Source organism: Saimiri boliviensis, chromosome 18, assembly GCF_048565385.1.
Source record: "Saimiri boliviensis isolate mSaiBol1 chromosome 18, mSaiBol1.pri, whole genome shotgun sequence".
In the NCBI taxonomy this organism is placed as follows: Eukaryota; Metazoa; Chordata; class Mammalia; order Primates; family Cebidae; genus Saimiri; species Saimiri boliviensis.
Window position 1 is genome coordinate 48,271,729 of NC_133466.1, and position 23,133 is coordinate 48,294,861.

The window sequence follows — 23,133 nt, forward strand, 5'->3', positions numbered from 1 at the left end:
AGGAGAGGGACAGTAGGGAGTGGAGGGTGCGGAAGGATAACATGAGGAGAAATGCCAGATACACTATGCACTTAAAGTAAAATTTAAAAAAATTCTTAAAAAATGATGAGAATAGAATCACCAGTTGGTTTCATTCTCCTTAAATATTTTCTCAATATCGGGTGAAGATATTTGATAAATGAGTCTTTAAAACTATATTATTCTGCTGTGAGAACTTTGAGAGACTGCTGTCACAGTAATGAGGAATGTCACTATCCACAGTCATTTTTCCCTTATCCCACTAAAATTAAAACATATGAGGACATGGCTTGAAAGGATAGCAAACACTGGCATTTGTTTTTATTATCTCTCAAAATCTAAACAGAAAAGCTACTTCTCTTATGAATCAATCAAATATTATTAATAAAATATATTTGACTTAGATGATGATATGGAATATCAATTTCAGTGTCCTAGCTGCTTTTCATTGTTGATGGGTTGAGTGTTCCCCTTAAATAACACATTTCTATTGGGTGATAATAATTATTGTAGATACTGTTTTTTAAATAAAATTATTACAGCCATTAGTTCTCTCTCTTCTCCTCCCCCCCACACTGGTCTCCTCCATTTTCTTCTGGCTCTGCTTCCTTTTCCCTTCTACCTTCTTTCTCGATTTCTTTTGCTTATCTATCATTCATTCATTTAATCTATATTTACTAGCACTTAAAGCTTCTTTAGAAGCTTCCATACTTCTGCCAAGATGGCAGAATAGGAACTGCTCTGGAGCACACTTCCCAGTGAACGCAATGCAGAAGGCAAGTGACCTCGGCATTTCCAATCGAAGTACCAGGTTCACCTCAATAGAACTGCTTGAACAGTGAGCATAGCCTAAGGGGGGCAAACTGAGGCAGGGTGGAGCACTGACTCACCTGGGAAGTGCAACTGGCTGGAGGATGTCCCTCCTACCCAACAGAGGCCATTGGGGAACTTCTAAAGCCACTCCTGCACTTCAGTTCAGATACTGCACTTCTCCCATGGTCTTTATATCCCGCACCAGGAGATTTTAGCTGGGCCAACAAGCGCTGTGGCTGACCAGTATGAATCTAAGAGGCCACTTCAGCCAGTGCCATGAGTTTTCAGCACAAATCTCAGTGGCCGTTTTGGCTGGCACCTGGAACGCCTGCAAGACAGAGCCTCCCACTCCCCAGAAAAAAAGGGGAGCTGAAGGCAGGGAGCCAAGTGACCTTGAGTGGCAGGTGTCCCACAACAAAGACCAGCCAACTGAAGCACACTGGCATGACAGTTTTACAGTCAGCAGAACAGTTTGAGCTCAACCCGCGATGATGGAGCTCGGTGAGGGGAAGGGCATCCGTCAATGCCAAGGCAGTTCTAACCTTACCTGTGTAAACAAAAGCAAAGTTTACACAGCATCTGGACTGAGCCCACAGCAGCTCAGCAGTGCCTCTACAGGCAAATTGCGACTAGACTCCCTCCTTGCTGAGCAGGACACCTCTGACAAAAAGGCAGCAGCACATCAGAGACTTATAAATAAACCCTATCTTCCAGGGACAGAGCACCTGGGAAAGGGGTAGCTGTGACTTATGCTACAGCAGACTTAAACGTCCCTGCCCAGCAGCTTTCAATGGAGCAATGAAGCTCCCAGCACACTTGAGCTCAGATAAGGGAGAGACTAACTCCTCAAGTGGCTCACTGACCCCAATATATCCAGAAGGATACCTCATAGAGGAGAGCTCTGGCTGATATCTGGTGGGTACCCTTCCGGGATGAAGCTACCAGAGAAAGGAATAGGCAGCAATCCTCGCTATTCTGCAGCCCCACAGATGATTCCCAGGCAAACATAGTCTCCAGTCGACCTCAAGTAGTCCTATAGCAGAGAGGCCTGTTAGAAGAAAAACTGAAAAAAAAAAAAAAAAAAAAGAAAAAAAAAAAACAGAAAGAGAGAGAAAGACGTAGCTTCAACATCAATAGAAAGAATATCCACTCAGAGATCCCATCCAAAAGTCACCAACTTCAAAGACCAAACTTAGAAAAGTCCACAAAGATTGGAAGAAAAAAATACACAAAAAATGAAATCGCCGCAGACCAGAATGACTCTCCTCCTCCAAGGGATCACAACTCCTAACCAGCAAGGGAACAAAACTGGATGGAGAATGAATTTGATGAATTGACAGAAGCAGGCTTCAGAAGATGTGTAATAACAAACTTCTCTGAGATAAAGGAACATGTTCTAACCTAATGCAAAGAAGCTAAAAACCTTGAAAAAAGGTTAGATGAAATGCTAACTAGAATAATCAGCTTAGAGAAGAACATAAATGACTTCACGGAGCTGAAAAACACAGCACAAGAACATTGGGAGAAGTGCCTCATGTAGGTGATGGGGGGATGCAGGCAGCAAACCACCATGACATGTGCTTACCTATGCATCAATCCTGCAAGATCTGCACATGCACTTCAGAACTTAATTACAAATAAATAAATAAATAAATAAATAAATAAATAAATAAATAAAAATTCCTGACCATGGGAAGGGAAATCAGGAAAAGTGAAGAGAAATAGATCACGATCCCCAAGGATTCTCCTTTACTTTCAGGGAAGCAACGGTGTACAATAATAAAAATGAGGATTATCTGTCCCCAACTAGGAGCCTTCCTCTCTGGAAGCTTTCCTGAGAGCCAATTTCAACATTGGGTACTAATTCCCTGAGTCTAATCTTATAAAGAAAGTCTTTCTAATCCTATGTTGGAAAGACATGGAAGAACAAGGGGCATAATTAATAAAATTTGAACTGGAATTTATTTCCTAATGAAGTTTTAAAAACAAACAATTTCAAGGTAACTAGAGCTTTGTTTTACTGAGCTCTTCTAAGCATTATAATATGTTACAAGATAGTGAGTCATCAAATTAGAATGAATAATTTAGTTCCTCTGACTTAAGTGCTTCAGAATATAGGAGAATGAATACATTTAATATTTACAGTCTTCACCTCTGAGATATGTGTAATCTTTACAAATATGAGTAACATACTAAAAATATTATATAGAGAAATGTTACAGTACACAAATGCAAAATTAAAAGTGACATAGAAGATAAATACTATGAATCCTTGCCTAAATATATATTTTCTTCAAATTAGAATACTGTTAAAGTGTGTTCTATAATCTCCTGTTAAATTGAAACATTTGATGACAATCCATGTATATGAACATCATCAGTTCATTGTGAAAAAAAAAAAATAAGAGAGAAAAGAAAACCAAAAACTGGCAAATGAAAAATCTTACAACTACTGGATCTATTCTGTGTATTTTTATGTGTCGTGGGTGATGTTTATAAATAAAAAAGCTCTCTAATTGGCTTTAAAATAATGAATGTTTAAATAAATTATTTTTTTCAGAAAAATTAAAACTCTAATACATTTTACTTCACATGACTTTAGTAATATTTGAGAAATAAAGACAGTTTTAAAGTTTATTGGTAAAATAAAGACATTAGCTCTAAATTAGGCAGGTCAGACATTAGGTTTGTAAAATGCTTTAAAGTAATAAACTGCTTTTTTTGACTTTTAAAATTTGTTCAACTTACCTGCTTTGGAGTCACTAGATTCTCTGTAAGGTCTGGGAACATGTGGAGTTAGCCGTGCTCCCTGGCTATGCTTTAAAAAGTCAGACTTTACATGCACTTGTGTCTGGTGCCCTAGGCTTCATACTTAGTACAAAATTAAAATCACTTACCTGCCAGGTGTTTCACCAAAAAAAAAAAAAAAAAAAAAAAAAAAAAAAAAAAAAAAAAAAAAAAAAAAATTGCTAAGAGCTAACAGAGTAACATGTAATTGAAACTAATGAAAAACTTTTACATGGAAGCTTTGTGGAAAAAGTGAAATGTGCTTTCAGTAAAACATTATAAGGCATTAGGATGTAAATTTTTGCTTCATTCAGAAGGTTAAAAATTGTTTTGACTTAAATAGAATGAAGCTAAAGGTTTGAGCAAGTTGTGGAAGGTTTGTGAACTAGTAAAAGAAACACCATGTGAACACACTGGCTAAATTTAAAGGAGTATTGTTCAGTTTTTCCATAAATTGAACATTGGAATAAAAACACAACAGGGTTTTCTTAGAGCACTAGCTTTGTTTAATACAAATTTGTAAAAGGTTATCAAAAGCTTATAAGAATTTCAACTTATAGTCAAACTGATGAAGACTGGATGAATTCATCTTTAAGGTTTTATTAAAAATTTGAGTTGACATTAACAGTACACTAATGCAAGAGAGAAATTTGGCTTTCTTTCTTGAATATGATTTTAACATAATATTAAAGAATAAAAAATATTTCTGTCTCTCCTCAAACAAATTACAGGAAAAAGAAGGGAAAGACGCACATTGCTTGAAAAACTGAGTCTTCTATCAATGAGTAAAGGCTTTTGCCTTTAAACATTTTTTGAGTTACCATTTTGGTTAAATAAATGACTTACTGTGACCTGGCATTCCATTTTATATCAAATGTTTTAGGCCTTTAGTATATTTATATCAATATTAATATATTTGATACACTTCCCCAAATCCAATTTTATCTTCAAAATTAAGTCTTTTTGACTTCTTAATTTGGAATGCAAAAGAGGGCACTGAAAAATCGAAAAGAGAAATATATGGAATTACTTGGCATATTTTTACATAAGGAGCACTGTCAAAATAAGAAATATTTTACCTTTTTCAGGTTATATTGTAATCAATATGATATATGTTTGAAAATTGTATGAAATTCCTAAAATTCCAATAGGTCAAAAGATATGCTATCAATTATATTGTTTCCATGATAAACTGTAGACCACAGAAATGTACAAATTTTCTTTTCAGTCATGTAACTGTAAGTATTTAACAACGTTTTCACACTTAACTGCTTAATACTAATGCAGTTTCTGAAAACTTCACAAGCACAAAATGTCCTAGAATATGGTGTCTTTTAGGAGGTTCCTGAAATAATGGAAAGTCAATGAAAAAGAGCTCTTGAATACAGATTTCTGGAAACTTTAGAATCACATCATTTCTCAAATAATCCCAAATACTTAAGGACTGTGTAAGATTTCCTGGAATTTTAATGAAAAGACTTATTTGTTTTTAAAACTCCTACCCAAATAGAAGAAAAATTAATTCAATACCAAGAAAACACTTTGTCAGACTGTCATTCTTAATCAGCTGTCATTCTAAATTGTTTATATATACAGTTTGAATGAACTCCATGATCTAAGTCAAGTTACCTATGACAACCCATCAGTAACAACTACTATGAACCTAAATTGGAGAAACAACTGATATTTAAATGGATATAAGTTCAAAGTTAAGCATGGACTCATGGAGAACCAAGACAGCTGCCTTGTCCTTCCTGGGTCCATACTTAAAGTTCCTCTTAAAGGAGAACTAGAAACCATTGCTCAAAGAAATAAGAGAGGTCACAAACAAATTTTTAAAATCCATGCTCATGGATACAAAGAATCAATATTATAAAAATGGCCACATAGTCAAATTAATTTACAGATTCAATGTTATTCCCATCAAGCTACCATTGTCTTTCTTAAGAGAATTGGCTAAAACTACCTTTAATTTCATATGGGATGAAAAAAGAGCCTGCATAGCCAAGCAAAAAGAATAACGCAGGAAACATCACACTACCAGACTTCAAACTACATTATCAGCTTACAGTAACCAAAACAGCATGGTACTGGAACCAAAACAGATATATGGACCAATGGAACAGAATAGAGGCCTCAAAAATAATACCACACATCTACAACCATCTGATCTTTGACATACAAGACCAAATAAATAAATAAATAAATAAATAAATAAATCGAAAATAAACCAATGGGGAATAGATTCCCTATTTAATAAATGGTGTTGGGAAAACTGGCTAGCCATTTGCAGAAAACTGAAACTGGACCCCTTAATTACACCTTACACAAAAATTAACACAAGATGGATTAAAGCCTAAAACAGAAGACCTAAAATTATAAAAACCCTAGAAAAAAACCCTAGGCAATACCATACAGAACATAGGCATGTGCAAAGACTTTATGACTAAAACACTAAAAGCAATGGCAACAAATGTCAAAATTGACAAATGAGATCTAATTAAACTAAAAAGCTTCTGCACAGAAAACTAAAATGAAACAAAACACATCTATCATCAGAGTGAATGGGTAACCCACGGAATGGGAGAAAATGTTTGCAATCAATCCATCTGACAAAGGGCTAATATGCAGAATCTATAAAGAACTTAAGTTTACCAGAATAAAACCAACTCCATCAAAATGTAGGTAAAGAATATAAACAGACACTCCTCTAAAGAAGACATTTATGAAGCCAACAAACACATAATGAAAAGCTCATCATCACTTGTCATTTCAGAAAAACAATTATTGGAAAAGTCAGAAAACAACAGATGCTGGAGAGGATGTAGAGATATGGGAAATCTTTTCCACTGTTGGTGGGAGTGTAAATTAGTTCAACCATTGTGGAAGACAGTGTGGTGATTCCTCAACGATCTAGAAATAGAAATGCCATTGGACCCAGCAATCCCACTACTGGGTATATGCTCAAAGGATTATAAATCATTCTACAACAAAGACATATGCACACATAGTTTCACTGCAGCATTGTTCACAAGAGCAAAAACTTGGAACCAACCCAAATGCCCATCAATAATAAACTGGATAAAGAAAGTGTCACACATATACACCAACAGCCATGAAAAAGAATGAGTTCATGTCCTTCTCAGGGACATGGATGAAGCTAGAAACCATCATTCTCAGCAAACTGACACAAGAACAGAAAACCAAACATCACATATTCTCACTCATAAGTGGGAGTTGAACAATGAGAGTACATGGACGCAGGAGGGGAACATCACACTCCGGAGCCTGTCGGGGTTGGGCCTAAGGGAGAAATAGCATTAGGAGAAATACCTAAGGTAGATCATGGGTTGATGGGTGCAACAAGCCCCCACGGTATGTGTATACCTATGTAACAAACATGCATGTTCTGCACATGTACCACAGAATTTAAAGCATAATAATAAGAAGAATAAGAAATCTACTTTTAATTATAAAGCTCTTAAAGAAAATCCTTTTGAATCTCTTACTACCACATCATAGCTGGGACAAACTGCTGATATTTTCAAAGTAACAAACATCAAACCAGAAAGAACTAGATTTAGGAACCAAACTCAGGTTGCTGTAGGGAACAGGGCAGAATGTTAGGATTGAAAGGTCACCACTGCTCCTTCAGTCTGGCCTTGGCTGGCAACCTTGGCTGACAAAAGATGGCCTAATGTGGACAGAAACTCTTAGGCTAAAAAAAAAAAAAAAAAAGGAATTTCTGCTCACTAGAAAATACATACGTGGCAGCTACAAAGTTTTAGCCAATTCAGATGACTTGCTTCCCAAAATTTGGAATATTCCCTTGGATTTGACCAAGTCAGAAAGATATGGTCATACTTGATGGAAGAAAAGTGAAATAACAACAAAATCTAAAACATAAATAAAAAAAGTTAAGCAAAATTAAAAATGCACAATAAATATGATTACTGAGTGTTATAATATTAAGGAGAAATTAAAACCAAGTGGTTGGTAATCTTAACTTTTAGTCATTAAGGAAAAATTTTAAGACAAATCTCTAATTTAGCCACTTACCTGGAAATAAGGCTCAGGCTGATGACTGTTCTCTACCATCTTAGAAGTAGGAAAAAAATCACACTCACCTTTCCTGTCAGAAGCAAGCTGAGACTCAAGAAAGGAAGTGCCTGCTCTCCACCATCATGGAAGCAGAAAAACCTGTCTTCCTCACCGGAAATGAGAAAAACTTCACAAAAGGAGCTGTAAAGCAAAATCAACCTTAGCTCTGAACCAAATTTTGGGAGATCTGGGACTCTCCAGGGGGCAGAAGCTCCCAAACCTCAGCAAATTATCTATCATATTGGTTTGAACAATAAGGATAGCCCAGGTTGGTATCAAGCAATAATAACATTTATCAAAGGTCAGGGCCACATTTGTAATGTTCTCTCTCTCTCTCTCTCTCTCTCTCTCTCTCTCTCTCTCTCTCTCTCTCTCTTTCTCTCTCTTTTGAGGCCGAGTCTCTCTCTGTTGCCAGGCCTCAGACTGGAGTGCAGTTGCGAGATCTCAGCTCACTACAACCTCTGCCTCCTGGGTTTAAGCAATTCTCTGGCCTGAGCATCCCAGGTAGCTGGGACTACAGGCGCATGCCTCCACGCCCAGCTAATTTTTTTTTTGTTTGTTTGTTTTGTTATTTTTAGTAGGGACGGAGTTTCACTATGTTGGCCAGGATTGTCTTGACTTCTTGACCTCAAGATCCATCCGCCTTGGCCTCCTGAAGTGCTGGGATTACAGGCTTGAGCCACCGTGCCAGGCCCATGTCCTTCTCTTTTTATCTTTATTCGTTTAGCCTGTTTTGTCAGAAACTAGGATTGCAACACCTGCTTTTTTCTGTTTCCCATTTGCTTGAAGGATTTTTCTCCATTCATTTTGAGCCTATGTGTAGGAGTTCATGTGAGATTGGTCTCTTAAAGACAGCATACTCAAATGAGTCTTGGCTCTTTATTCATCTTGCTGCCCTATGTCTTTCAGTTGGAGCATTTAGCCCAATTGGTTAGCACTGATATATATGGATTAGATCCTGACATCACGCTCCTAATTGATAATTTCACAGACTTGTGTATGTGGTTGGTTTTTTAGCATCACTGATCTGTGTAATTCAGTGCATTTTTGTAGTGGCTGGTGATGATCTTTTCTTTCCATATTAATTTCTACTTTTAGGAGCTCTTGTAAGGTAGATCATTGGATAATGAATTCCCTCAGCATTTGCTTGCCTGAAAATGATCTTATTTCTCCTTCACTTATGACAGTTTTGCTGGCCTTGAAATTCTGGGTTGAATTTTTTTCTTTAAAAGTTGAATATCTCTTCTGGCTTGTAGGGTTTCAGCTGAGCAGTCCACTGTTAGTCTGAAGGGATTCCTTTTGTAGGTGACCTTGTCTTTCTCCCTAGCTGCCTTTGACAACTTTTATTTCATTTTGACCTTGGAGAACCTGATGATTATGTGTCTTAGGGGTGTTCTTCCCGTGGCATATCTGAGGTTCTCTGGATTTCCTGAATTTGAATGTTGTTCTGTCGTGCTAGGTTTGGGAAATTCTCATGAATGATATTCTGAAATATGTTTTCCAATTTGGTTCCATTTTTGTCATCTCTTTCAGGTACATTAATAAGGCATACATTTTGCCTTTTTACATAATCCTTTATTTCTCAAATATTTTGTTCATTTCTTTTCATTCTTTTCCCACATTCTTGCCTCTTTTCTTTCAGAAAGCCAGTTTTCAAGCTCTGAGACTCTTACCTTTGCTTGGTCTATTCTACTAGGTGGTCTTGCACATGAGATGGTGCTGGTCTGACCTCAGCACTCCTTAGTCTGCTTGCCTCTCCCAGGACCCCAGCCTGGCAACACCTGCTTACAGGGCACCCTTGGGTGCCCACACACATTACAAAAATTTTTATAATGCAATCACACACAATTACCATGTGGCTGCATTATAAAAATTCATGTAGTGTGCTTTTCAGCTCTATCACATCAGTTTATTCTTTTTTTAAAAGCTGTACTTCAGGTTATAGGTATATGCAGATCATGCAGAATTGTTGCATAGGTACACTCACGGCAATGTGGTATCCTGCCTCCATCCCGTCACCTACATCTGGCATTTCTCTTCATGTAATCCTTCCCTGACCTCCCCACCCCTTGGTGTCCCCCTGTTGGCCACCTCCAAAAAGACCCCAGTGTGTGATGCTCCCCTCCCTGTGTCCATATATTCTCATTATTCATCACCCACCTATGAGTGAGAACATGCAGTGTTTGATTTTCTGTTCTTCTGTCAGTTTGCTAAGGATGATGGTTTCCAGATTCATCCATGTCCCTACAAAAGACACAAACTCATCGTTTTTTGTGGCTGCATAGTATTCCATGGTGTATGTATGTCACATTTTCCTTTTCCAGTCTATTGTCGCTGGACATTTGGGTTGTTTTCAGGTCTTTGCCATTGTAAACAGTGCCACTGTGAACATACGTGTGCATGTGTCTTTATAATAGAATGATTTATAATCCTTTGGGTATATACGCAGTAATGGGATTGCTGGGTCAAATGGAATTACTATGTCCAGGCCCTTGAGCAAGTGTTACACTGCCTTCCACAATGGTTCAACTAGTTTACACTCCTAGCAACAGTGTAAAAGTGTTCCTATTTCTCCACATGCTCTCTGGTATCTGTTGTCTCCAGATTTTTTAATGGTCACCATTCTAACTGGCACGAGGTGATATCTCAATGTGGTTTTGATTTCTCTAATAACCAGTGATGATGAGTATTTTTTCATATGTTTCTTGGCCTCATATATATCTTCTTTTCAAAAGTGTCTGTTCATATCATTTCCCTAATTTGAATGGGTTTGCTTGCTTTTTTTCTTGCAAATCTGTTTTACTTCTTTGTAGATTCTGGATATCAGCCATTGGTCAGATGGGTAGATTGCAAAAATTGTTTCCCATCCTGTTGGTTGGCGGTTCACTCTAATGATTGTTTCTTTTGCTGTACAGAAGCTCTGGAGTTTAATAAGGTCCCATTTGTCTATTTTCGTTTTTGTTGCCAATACTTTCGGTGTTTTAGTCATGAAGTACTTGCCTATACGTATGTCCTGAATGGCTTTGCCTGGGTTTTTTCTCTAGATTTTTTATGGCATTAGGTCTTATGTCTAGGTCTTTAATCCATCTGGAGGTAATTCTACTGTAAGGTATCAGGAAGAGGTCCAGTCTCTGCTTTCTTCACACTGGTAGCCAGTTTTCCCAACGCCAATTATTTAACAGGAAATCCTTTCCCCATTGCTTGTGTTTGTCAGGTTTGTCAAAGATGAGATGGTTGTAGATGTGTGGCATTGTCACCAGGACCTCTGTTCTGTTCCATTGGTCTATGTCTCTGTTTTGGTACCAGTACCATGCTGTTTGGATTACTGTAGCCTTGTAGCATAGTTTGAAATCAGGTAGCATGATTCCTCTTGCTTTGTTCTTTTTGCTTAGCATTGTCTTGGCTATGCAGAGTCTCTTTTGCTTCCATATGAAGTTTAAGGTGGGTTTTTCCAGTTCTGTGAATAAGTTCATTGGTAGCTTGATGGGGACAGCAGTGAATATATAAATTACTTTGGGCAGTATGGCCATTTTCACAATATTGATTCTTCCTAAAAATATGAAATGCTTCATGAATTTGCATGTCATCCTTAAGCAGGAGCCATGCTAATCTTGCCTGTATCATTCCCATTTTAATATATGTGCTGCCATAGCAAGCACTGGTAAGGTTCTTTATACCAGCTCTATTGCCTGTTAGCTCCTGCGATGTTTCACAATGACTTTTGGCTTCCTTGCATTGGATGATGACATACTTCTTTCACTCAGTGAACTTTGTTTCTGCCCACATTCTGAATTCTACTTGTATCATTAAAGACATGTCAGCCTCTGATCAGTTCTGAAAACTTGAACAGGCTGAACAGTTGATGTAATAATCTGGAGGAAAGAAGGCATGCTGACTTTTTGAGTTTCAGTGTTCTTGCACTGATTCTTCCTCATCTCTGTGATCTTATTCACCTTCAACCTTAGAGGTTGCTGACCTTTGCACAGGATATTTTTCTTTTATGATATTTGATGATCTTTTTGGTTTGATTGTGGTGTAAGGCAGATGCAGTCAGCTGGCTTTGGTTTTGGAGGATTTTAGGGGGCCAATATTCATCTCCCAATTCCTAGACTGTGTTCTTTAACTCTGGGAAATTTATATTGGGTTTCAACTTTGTTCTCTGGCTCCTCAAAGTTTGGATTCTACTGCACTGAAGGCTGCAAAGTGTGGCAGCTGTGGCAGAGTGCTAGCAGATGCAGAAGTGCCTGCCTCCCTGTTGGCATTCACCCAATGGTGGAAGTGGTGGAGGCAAGACCACTTTGTGGGAGCCAGGGGACCCCTGCTGTGTGTGCTGTTGCACTGGAGGTGCAGGCTGGGGTGCTGGCCTGTGCAGGTTTGGGTGCCTTCTCTGTGACCCCCTAAGCAGCAGCAGTCACTCAACGCATATTAGGGTCTCTTTTTTGTGCACAACATTAGCACAAGGGCAAGTTGTTGGCAGAGTTGGTTCTATTGGTTCTGTGCCTACCATCGCTATCTCTTCAATGGGAGTTCAGGTGGGTTGAAGTGTGTGCTACAGTCCCATGTGCTGGTAGGGCAAGTACAGCAAAATCCACTCATGTAAACACACAGCAGCAAAGCGATGTAGGAAGTTTGTGTATAAAGAGCTGTAGTATGGAGAGGCAATGTAGAGGTTGGTGCATGCCTGAAGGGTCCACGTTGCTGCATCTCTTCACTGCTCAGGCATGGTCCACTGGCACAGAAACAAAGGTGTGGGCAGCTGAGAGTGCCCTGTAGGCAGGTGTGGCCAGGCTGGGGCCCTGGGAGAGGCAAGCAGACTAAGGAGTGCTGAGGTCAGACCAGCTTCATCTCATGTGCTAGAATGCCCAGCAGAGATCAGGTCTCAGAGAACTCTCTGAAAAGTGAGGCCCCAGCACAGCACAGCTGCTCTACAAAAACGTGGCCAGACTTCTTTTTTAAGCAAGTCTCCTTTTATTAAGAGGGAAACTCGCACACCTTATCTCTGCTGGGCAATCTTCACATGAGATGTGGCTGATCTGACCTCCACACTCCTAAAGTGCTAGGATAAAGTGTCTCATAAGACCAAGTAGAGCCTAGAGAGATAGCTGTGCCTGCCCTCTGAGCTTCACATCAGCTGGCTTCCTGCTCCATCACTTTGCTTGTCTCCTGGGGGCTCTACCCCAGAGAGATGTGAGTTAGCCATCGCTTAGTGTAATTAGCCCAGGATGGAGGGTCTGTGCTGTGGGCCCAAGCCAGGGTTCCCTGTCTCGTGATAAGCCATGGGGGGTATGTGGTATCCACAAGAGATGGACTGCCTTGTTCCTTGGGTCAACTGCAGCTTGTTAGAGTTATCAATATGGCACTTATGGTTTTTGCTTTCTTGATATTCTGAAGGTAACAAGGGCAGATCCACTGCAGAGGCAGTGGCAGAGAGGATTTCAGTCGATCTGTGAAGCTCTGTCCAAGGAATTGCCAAGTTGCTACTGGCTTGATGGCTTCAGTGGGGCCTGGATAAAGATCCAAGCTGGGAGGACCTGCTCATCGAGGAGATATGGAAACCAGCACCCACGTAACGGTTCAGCCACTTTCCCATAAGGCTGCTGTGGTATACTGGGGGTCCACTCCAGTCCCTAATTGCCTCATATCTTCCAGTGCCTCAAGGTATCACTAGCGAAGCCTGCAAAAAGGCAGAGATAATAGCCTGCCTCTTCCTCTGGGACCTCTGTACCACTGAGGTACAATCCTGTTGCCAATCTGGACACAACTATGGGAGGTGGCTGGAGACAAGTTCAGAAGTCTTGTCTAGTCAGGAGGAACAAGAACAGAGACTTGCTTTAAAAAAAGTCTGGCCATGTTTCTGTAGAGCAGCTGTGCTGTGCTGGGGGTTCACTTCAGCCCCTGGTTGCCTCAGACACTCTGAAGTCCCAAGGTTGAAATGGCTGAGTCGCCTAAACAGCAAAGATGACAGTCTGGTCTTCCCCTTGGAAGCTCTGACTCAGGGAGGCCTGAATCATCTGTCAGCCAGAGAACAGCAGTGAAGGCAGCCAGAAACCCTGTTGAATGGCTTTACCCAGTGATTAGAAATGTGTTTGGGGACTGACTTAAACAAGGGTCTGGCCATGTTTTTGCGAGGTGGCTCTGCTGTGCTGAGCTACCACTTACACCCCTGGTCAGCTTGGGTTCTACAAGGCCCTCAGGCCAGAACCTAGTCATCCAAACAGCAAAGTTGGTGGCCCGCCCCTCTCTGTGGGAGCTCTGTCTAAGGAATGTTTCAAATCTCCATTGACCAGAGAACACCTGTGAGGGTAGCAGTAAGCCCCAGGTGGGACGTCCTGTTCAGTAAGAAGGAACAGGATCAGGAGCCTGCTTTCAGAAGCAGTCTGGCCATGATTTGGTAAAGCAGCTGTGCTGTGCTGTGGGAACTCTTCTGCCCCTGGTGGGTTTGTACTCTCCAATGCCCTTAGCTGGAATAATTAAGTTCCTCCAACAGGAAAGATGACAGCCTGCCCTGTCTTTTCTCTCACAGTTTATCTTGTGTGATGGAGCTGAAATTTTAGGCTGTTAATTTTTACAATAAGCATTACAGTTGTTCAGAAAGAATCTTGCTGTTCTCTTTCAGTTTAGATGTATGAGAATTCATTGTCTCCTGTAAATAAACCTGTTCAGGTTTTGTTCTCTGAAAAGAAGTCTTTTTCTGCTATCTGGCTTTGGTCACATTCATGTAGACCAGTAGCCAGTCTAAAATGACATGATTGAATTTCCATTTCCAGTGTTTCCTAGTTGTGTCTTACATTCTCCAATTCAGAACTGACCATTTTATTCTTCGTTGTCAAAATGCTAAGCTGTCCACTGTCCTTAAAATACCATCTTTGTTCATTCTTCTTTATCCAATTTTATAGGTTTTAGAATATTAGCATTTTTTCCTTTCACACTTTCAATGTCCTCCAAAAATTTCTTTGCCCTTAGTGGGTTCTCCTGTTTTATTGTGTCTAGTTCCAGTCTAAGCATGGCAATTTTCCCCCACAACATGCTAATTTCATGCAAGAGATCTTTTTTTTTCTTATGGCTAAGAGAACTCTAAGTCAACAAAAGAACACTTTAGTTAGCATACAATAGAATAACATATCATAATTTCCTCTGAATTTAAACCATAACATGTTTATTTGTATAATGAAAGAATTCCCATGGTTAATATGTAACTGAAAAAAAGTTGGACAAAACTTGAAACCAGTGTAAATTCAAGAAAGTTTCAATATTGATTTAAATACCATGAAAAATAAATCACTAGAGGATTTTAAAGAATTTCGGAGTTGGAAAAGCCTTTCTCTGAATTACAAAATAGCCATAGGCATAAAATATAAGATTAATACGTTTGACTACGTTTTAAAAATTGGATTTACACTCTAATATCTATTCTATAAACCACACCATTGCAAGAACCTTAGGTATGCATACATTTGGAAAGAAGCAATTCCTCAAAGTTTTTAAGTCTCTTTTTCTGAAGAAAGCTTTATCAATATATGACTTTTCTAATACTGTTATAGTCAGTTATAAGAATTACATTTATTCATAACTGTTAAATCTAAGTATTGTATCCTTCTATATTTACACATCTGCATCTAAGCATTGCACTTCTACATACAACTCTGAACTCATTTACGATCAGGATTCTTAGAGAAATAAGAAAATCTATGTGGCTGGGTACTGTGGCTCACACATGTAATCCCAGCACAGTGTAATGTTCAGTGTTGTATGTAGCACTAAACTTCTACATGTGGCCGTGTGCAGTGGCTCACACCTATAATCCCAGCTCCTGAAGCAGGTGGATTACAAGGAAAGAAGTTCAAGACAAGTGTGGCCAACATAGGGAAACCTCATCTCTACTAAAAATTTAAAAATTAGCCAAGTATAGTGCTGTGCACCTGTAATCCCAGCTACTCAAAAGGTTTAGGTAGGAGAAACACGTGAACCAGGAGGTCGAGGTTGCCACCGATTCAACTGAAAGGGAGGGGGCTGAGACAGGAAACTAGATGATCTGGCTTGATGGGTACCACCCCCCCAAGACAAGAAATCTGAAACACTCTGTATTAGGAGTTTCACCATAAGTGCAGCTTGACCCGGGATGGTCCAGCTCAGTGGGGGGAAGGGCGTCCCCCACTACTAAGGCAGTCTGCCACTACCAATGCAGTTCATGCAGTAGATGGGCAGAGCCTGTGGCAGCTCAGCATTACCTCTGCTAACAGACTGTGACTAGACTACTCTGCGCTGGACAGGGCATCTATGAAAAAATGCAGCAGCACGACAGGAACTTATAAATAAAGCTGACCTTTCTAGGACAGAGCACTTGGGAAAACAGGAGGTTATGAGTTCAGCTGCAGTAGACTTAAATGTATCAGCCCAGCACCTCTGCAAAAAACAACAGAACTCCCAGCACAGCACGTGAGCTCTTATAAGGGACAGACTGTCTCCTCAAGCAACTCTCTGAGCCCCATATACCCAAAAAGACACCTCATAAAGGAAAGCTCAGGCCAACATCTGGTGGGTACCCTTCTGGGATGAGGACAGTAGAGGGAGAAACCAGCAGCAACCCTGGCTGTTCTGCAGCCCCTGCAGGCGATCCCGAGGTGAGTGAGATCCGGAGTGGATCCCCAGTGGTTCTGCAGCAGAGGGGCCTGACTGTTAGAAGGAAAACTAAGAAGCAGAAATAAATAGCTTCAACATCAACAAAAAGGATGTCCACTTAGAGACCCCACCTGAAAGTCACCAACTACAAAGACCACAGGTAGATAAAGCCACTAAGAGGGGAAGAAACCAGTATAAAAAAGAAGAAAACACTAAAAACCAGAAGGCCTCTCCTCCTCCAAGGGATTATAACTCCTCACCAGCTAGGGATCAAAGATAGGTGGAGAATGAATCTGATGAACTGACAGGAACAGGTTTCAGAAAGTGGGTAAAAACAAACTTCTCAGAGCTAAAAGAACATGTGCTGACCCAATGCAAAAAAATTAAGAACTTAGATGAAAGGTTAGATGAGATGCTGACTAGAATAAACAGCTTAGAGAAGAACAGAAATGACTTGATGGAGCTGAAAAACAGCACAACAACTTCATGAAGCATCAAGTCTTAATAGCTGAATGGACCAAGCAGAAGAAAGAATATAAGAGATTGAAGATCAACGCAATGAAATAAAATGAGAAGGCAAGAATAGGGTGAAAAGAAATGAACAAAGCCTCCAAGAAATATGGAGTTCTGTGAAAAGACGTAATCTACGTTTGATAAGCATACGTGAATGTGACAGAGAGAATGAATGCAAGTTGGAAAACACTCTTCAGGATATTATCCAGGAGAACTTCCCCAACCTAGTGAGGCAGGCCACCATTGAAGTCCAGAAAGTACAGAGAACACCACAAAGATATACCTAAAGAAGAGCAACCTCAAGGCACATAATCATCAGATTCACCAGTGTTAAAATGAAGGAAATAATGCTAAGGGCAACAAGAGACAAAGGGAAGCCCACCAGACTCACAGCAGATCTCTCCACACAAACTCTACAAGTGAGAAGAGAGTGGGGGCCAATAGTCAGCATCCTTAGAGAAAAGAACTGTCAACCTAGAATATGATATCCAGCCAAATTAAGCTTCACATTCGAAGGAGAAAGAAAATCCTTTATGAACAAGCAACTACTGAGAGATTTTCTCACCACCAGGCCTGCCTTACAAGAGCTCCTGTAAGAAGCACTAATCAAGGAAAGGAACAATCAGTAACAGCCACTCCAAAAATGTACCAAATGGTAAAGACCATAGATACAATGAAGAAAATTTGTCAACTAAAGGACAAAACAGGCAGCTAGCATCAAAATGGCAGTATCAAATTCACACATAACAGTATTAAACTTACATGTAAATGGACTAAATGCCCCTATCAAAAACACAGACTGCCAAATTGGATAAAAAGTCAAAAGCGGCCCTGTGTGGTGGCTCAAGCCTGCAATCCCAGCACTTTGGGATGCCAAGGTGGGTGGATCACGAGGTCAAGAGATCGAGACCATCCTGGTCAACATGGTGAAACCCCGTCTCTACTAAAAATACAAACAATTAGCTGGGCATGGTGGCGCGTGCCTGTAATCCCAGCTACTCAGGAGGCTAAGGCAGGAGAATTGCCTGAACTCAGGAGGTGGAGGTTGCGGTGAGCCGAGATCGCGCCATTGCACTCCAGCCTGGGTAACAAGAGTGAGACTCCATCTAAAAAAAAAAAAAAAAAAAAAAAATCAAAACCCATCTGTGTGTTGTATTTGGGAAGCCCATCTCATGTGCAAGGACATGTGTAGGCTAAAAATGAAGGGATGGAGGAAGACATATCAAGTAAATGGAGAGGAAAAAAAAAAAAAAAAGCAGGAGCTGCAATCCTAGTCTCTGATAAAATGGACTTTAAACCAACAAAGATCAAAAGACACAAAGAAGGGCATTACATGATGGTAAAAGGATCAATGCAACAAGAAGACCTAATGATCCTAAACATATACACACACAATACAGGAACACCCGGGTAGCACCCAGGTACATAAAGCAAGTTCTTAATGACCTACAAAGAGACTTAGACTCCCACACAGTAATAGTGGGAGACTTTAACACTCCATTGTTAATATCAGACATATCAACGAGACAGAAAATTAACAAGGATGTCCAGGACTTGAACTCAGATCTGGACCAAGCAGACCTAATGGACATCTACAGAAATATCCACCCCAAATCCACAGAATATACGTTCTGCTCAGAAGCTGGTTTTTTGAAAGGATCAACAAAATAGACTCCTAGCAGAGTTAATTAAATAGAAAAGGGAAAAGAATCATATAGATGCAATAAAAACTGACAAAGGGGATATCACCACTAATTCTACAGAAATTCAAACTACAATCAGAGATTACTACAAATACTTCTATGCACATAAACCAGTAAACCTGGAAAAAAAGGATAAATTCCTGGACACTTACACCTCCCAAGCCTAAACCAGGAACAAGTTGAAACCTTGAACAGACCAATAACAAGGGCTGAAGTTGAGGCAGCAATTAATAGCCTACCAACCAAAAACAGTACAGGCCCAGAGGTGTTCACAGCTGAATTCTACCAGACATACAAAGAGGAGCTAGGACCATTCATTCTGAAACTAACCCAAACAATATACAAAGAAGGAATCCTTCCTAAATCATTTTATGAGACCATCATCATCCTGATACAAAAACCCGGCAGAGACTCAAAACAAAACAAAAAAAATGGTCAGGCCAATCTCCATGATGAACACAGATGCTAAAATCTTCAATAACATACTGTCAAACGGATTGCAGCAGCACATCAAAAAGCTTCTCCATCATGATCAAGTAGGCTTCACTCTGGGGCTGCAAGGCTGGTTCAACATATGCAAGTCTATAAATGTAAACCACCACATAAACAGAACCAAAGACAAAAACCACATAATTTTCTCAATAGATGCAGAGAAGGCCTTTGACAAAATTCAACAGCTCTTCATGTTTAAAACAAAACAAAACAAAACTCTCAGTAAACTAGGTATTGATAGAACGTATCACAAAATGATAAAAGCTATATATGACAAACCTACAGCCAATATCATACTGAACGGGCAAAAGCTGGAAGAATTCCCTTTGAAATCAGGCACTAGACAAGGATGCCCTCTCTTACCACTCTTATTCAGCATAGTATTGGAAGTTCTAGTCAAAGCAATCAACCAAGAAAAAGAAATGAAGTGTAATCAATTAGGAAAGAAAGAAGTCAAACTGTCTCTATTTGTAGATGACATGATTGTATATCTAAAAGTCCCCATCGTCTCTGCCCAAAATCTTCTCAAACTGATAAGCAACTTCCACAAAATCTCAGAATACAAAATAATATGCAGAAATCACAAGCATTCGTATATACCAATCACAGGCAAACAGAGAGCCAAATCAAGAAGGAACTCCCATTCACAATTACTACAAAGAGAATAAAATACCTAGGAATATAACTAATAAGGGATGTAAAGGACCTCTTCAAGGAGAACAACAAACGAAATAAGAGAGGAGACAAACAGATGGAGAAACATTCCATGCTCACGGTTAGGAAGAATCAATAGGTCAAAATGGTCATACTGCCCAAAGTAATCTATAGATTCACTGCTATCCCCATCAAGCTTCCAATGACCTTCTTCACATAACTGGAAAAAACCACTTTAAACTTTATATGGAATCACAAGAGACCCCACATAGCTAAAACAATCCTGAGAAAAAAGAACAAAGCTGGAGGCATCACACTGCCAGACTTCAAACTATATAGAGGCTACAGTAATCAAAACAGCATGCCACTGGTACCAAAACAGAGACATAAACCAATGGAACAGAACAAAGACCCCGGAACACACATCTAAAGCACCACACATCTAGAACCATCCGGTCTTTGACAAACCTGGCAAAAACAACAACGGGGAAAGGACTCCATGTTTAATAAGTGGTGTTGGGAAAACTGGCTAGCAATGTGCAGAAAGCAGAAACTGGACCCCTATTTGTCACCTTACACTAAAACTAACTCAAGAAGGATCAAAGATTTAAACATAAAACCTCACATGATAAAAACACTAGAAGAAAACAGGCAAAACCATCCTGGACATAGGCATAGGCAAGGATTTCATGACTAAAACACCAAAAGCAATGGCAATAAAATCCAGGATAGACAAATGGGATCTTATTAAACTCCAGAGCTTCTGTACAGCAGAAGAAAGCAGCATTGCATGAATCAGCAATCAAGAGAATGGGAAAAAATGTTTGCAATCTACCCATCTGACAAAGGGCTAATATCCAGAATCAACAAAGACCTAAAACAGATATACAAGAAAAAAACAACCCCATTCAAAGTGGGAGAAGGATATGAACAGACACTTTTCAAAAGAGGACATATTTGAGGCCAACAAACACATGAAAAAATGCTCATCATCACTGGTCATTAGAGAAATGCAAATCAAAACCACACTGAGATATCATCTCATGCCAGTTAGAATGTTGATCTTTAAAAAATCGGAGACAACAGATGCTGGAAACAATGTGGAGAAATAGGAATACTCTTACACAGTTGGTGGGAGTGTAAAATAATTCAGCCATTGTGGAAGACAGTGTGGAAATTTCTCAAGGATCTAGGAATAGAAATTCCATTTGACCAAGCAATCCCACTATTGGGTATATACCCAAAGAACTATAAATTGTTCTACTATAAAGACACATGCACACATATGTTGATAGCAGCCTGTGTACAATAGCAAAGACCTGGAACCAACCCAAATGCCCATCAATGATAGACTGGACAAAGAAAATATGGCACATATACACCATGGAATACTACACACTCATAAAAAATGATGAGTTCGTGTCCTTTGTAGAGACTTGGATGAATCTGGAAAACAACATCTCAACAAACTGACACAAGAACAGAAAGACAAACACCGTATGTTCTCACTCATAGGTGGGTATTGAACAACAAGAACACATGGACTCAGGGAGAGGAACATCACACACTGGGGGCAGTTGGGAGGGGTAGGGGAGAGACAGTGGAGGGGGGAAGGTGGGAAGGGCTAACATGGGAAGAAATGCCAGATATAATATGCACCTAAAATAAAATAAAGAATAAAAAAAAAAAATAGAAAAAGTCACGAGGGGCCGGGCACGGTGGCTAGTGGCTGAAATCCCAACACTTTGTGAGACCAAGGCAGGCAGATCACCTGAATTCAGGAGGTTGATACCAGCCTGGCCAACATGGGGAAACCCTGTCCCTACTAAAAATACAAAAATTAGCTTGGCATGCTGGCATGCACCTGTAATCCCAGCTACTCAGAAGGCTGGGGCAGAAGAATCACTTGAACCCAGGAGGCGGAGGTTGTAATGAGCCAAGACTGCACCACTGAACTCCAGCCTAGGTGACAGAGCAAGACTCCATTTCAAAAAAAGAAAAAAAAGTAACGAGAAAAGATTGAGGACTGAGCCCTAGGAAACAACAATGTGCAAAAGGAGAAAGTTGAGAAGCAAGTAAACAGACCATGACAAAAGGACTAGAAAGGCAGGAGGCCTGAGGGAGTGAGGTCCTTCAGCGGGCTAATTGAAGATGCTATTAGGGAGGAGATGCCCTCCATTTGGTTTAATATTGCTGCCAGATTACATAAAATGAGGTGTTAGAAAAAATCCCTAGATTTATTACAGAGAAACGTTAAGTGATAACCTTGAGAACAATAACCTTGAGGAGCGTTGAATTTGAAGACTTACTGGCATGAGATCAAGACTGAATGGAAAGAAAATCTGAGTTCATGAGTGTAGATAGTTCTTTGAAAGAGATCATAATTGGGAGTCAGTCATGGAAATGTGATAGGCAAGAAACAGTAGTTTTCAAATTTTATATAGCAATGATATATTTTAAAGGTTATAAAAATTATACACTTACAGTGTTAAAAAATCCTAGACTGAGGTATTAAATTCTTAAAATTATAGAACTAAAAGACCCCTTGAACATTTCTAAATTACAAAAGCTGGTTATCATATTCATGCTTACACATAAAGACCAAGGAATACTAAAAGTTTCAAAGAGAGTATTTCTTGCTTGATAAAAATCATCCAATTCTAGGATAGTTGATACTCATCAAATATACAAAGTAATAATCACAGAAAAATACTGAATGCTATTAACAGGAATAAAATAGAAGAAAAGCAGAAAAAAATCATATTTTATAAATGAAATGTTAAAAATTATATGAAGTTACTGTTGAAAAATGTGGTGAGGTGACTACTTAAATATATCCTTATTTCAAAGGAAGAAGAATGCCACACATGCAGAGCACTTTTACCAATCAGATTCACTGCATTAGCAGCACCTTCCTTTTAGCACAAGGATCAGCAAATTAGCACTTGTGGGCCAAATCCAGCCCACTGCCTGTTTTTCTAAGTAAAGTATTTTGGAGCACAGCCATGCTTATTCACTTTATTGTCCGTAGAGTCCATTAGCTGGCTGTGATGTTGCACACCTGTGGTCCCAGCTAGCAGAGAGGCTGAGATGGGAGGATCACTAGAGCCCAGAAAGTCAAGACTGCAGTCAGCCATGATCATGCAATTGCACTCCAGCCTGGGAGACAGAGTGAGACCCTGTCTCAAAAAAATAAATGTATATAGCCCACAAAGCCAAAAATATTTACTAACTGAGTCTTTGCAGAAAAAGCTGGCCAGCTCCTGGTTTAGTGGATCAAAGATCCTTTGATGTATTTTCATAAAAGTTTTACCCAATGTACTGAAATGTTTATATTAAATATAGATTTCTAACTAGTTTTCCCATCCCGTCCCTAAATTCTAAGTATAATCCTGGTACTCACTCCCAAGTTTATGTTAAATGCTAGCCTATA

At 39.5% G+C, this 23,133-nt stretch overlaps 1 non-coding gene across 1 annotated transcript; it reads right to left on the minus strand.

Moving 5' to 3' along the window:
• Window positions 1-11,271: 11,271 nt before the first annotated feature.
• Window positions 11,272-11,378, minus strand: LOC141582082 (U6 spliceosomal RNA). Its single transcript, XR_012514913.1, has one exon. It is a non-coding gene; the product is annotated as a U6 spliceosomal RNA (small nuclear RNA).
• Window positions 11,379-23,133: the final 11,755 nt, after the last annotated feature.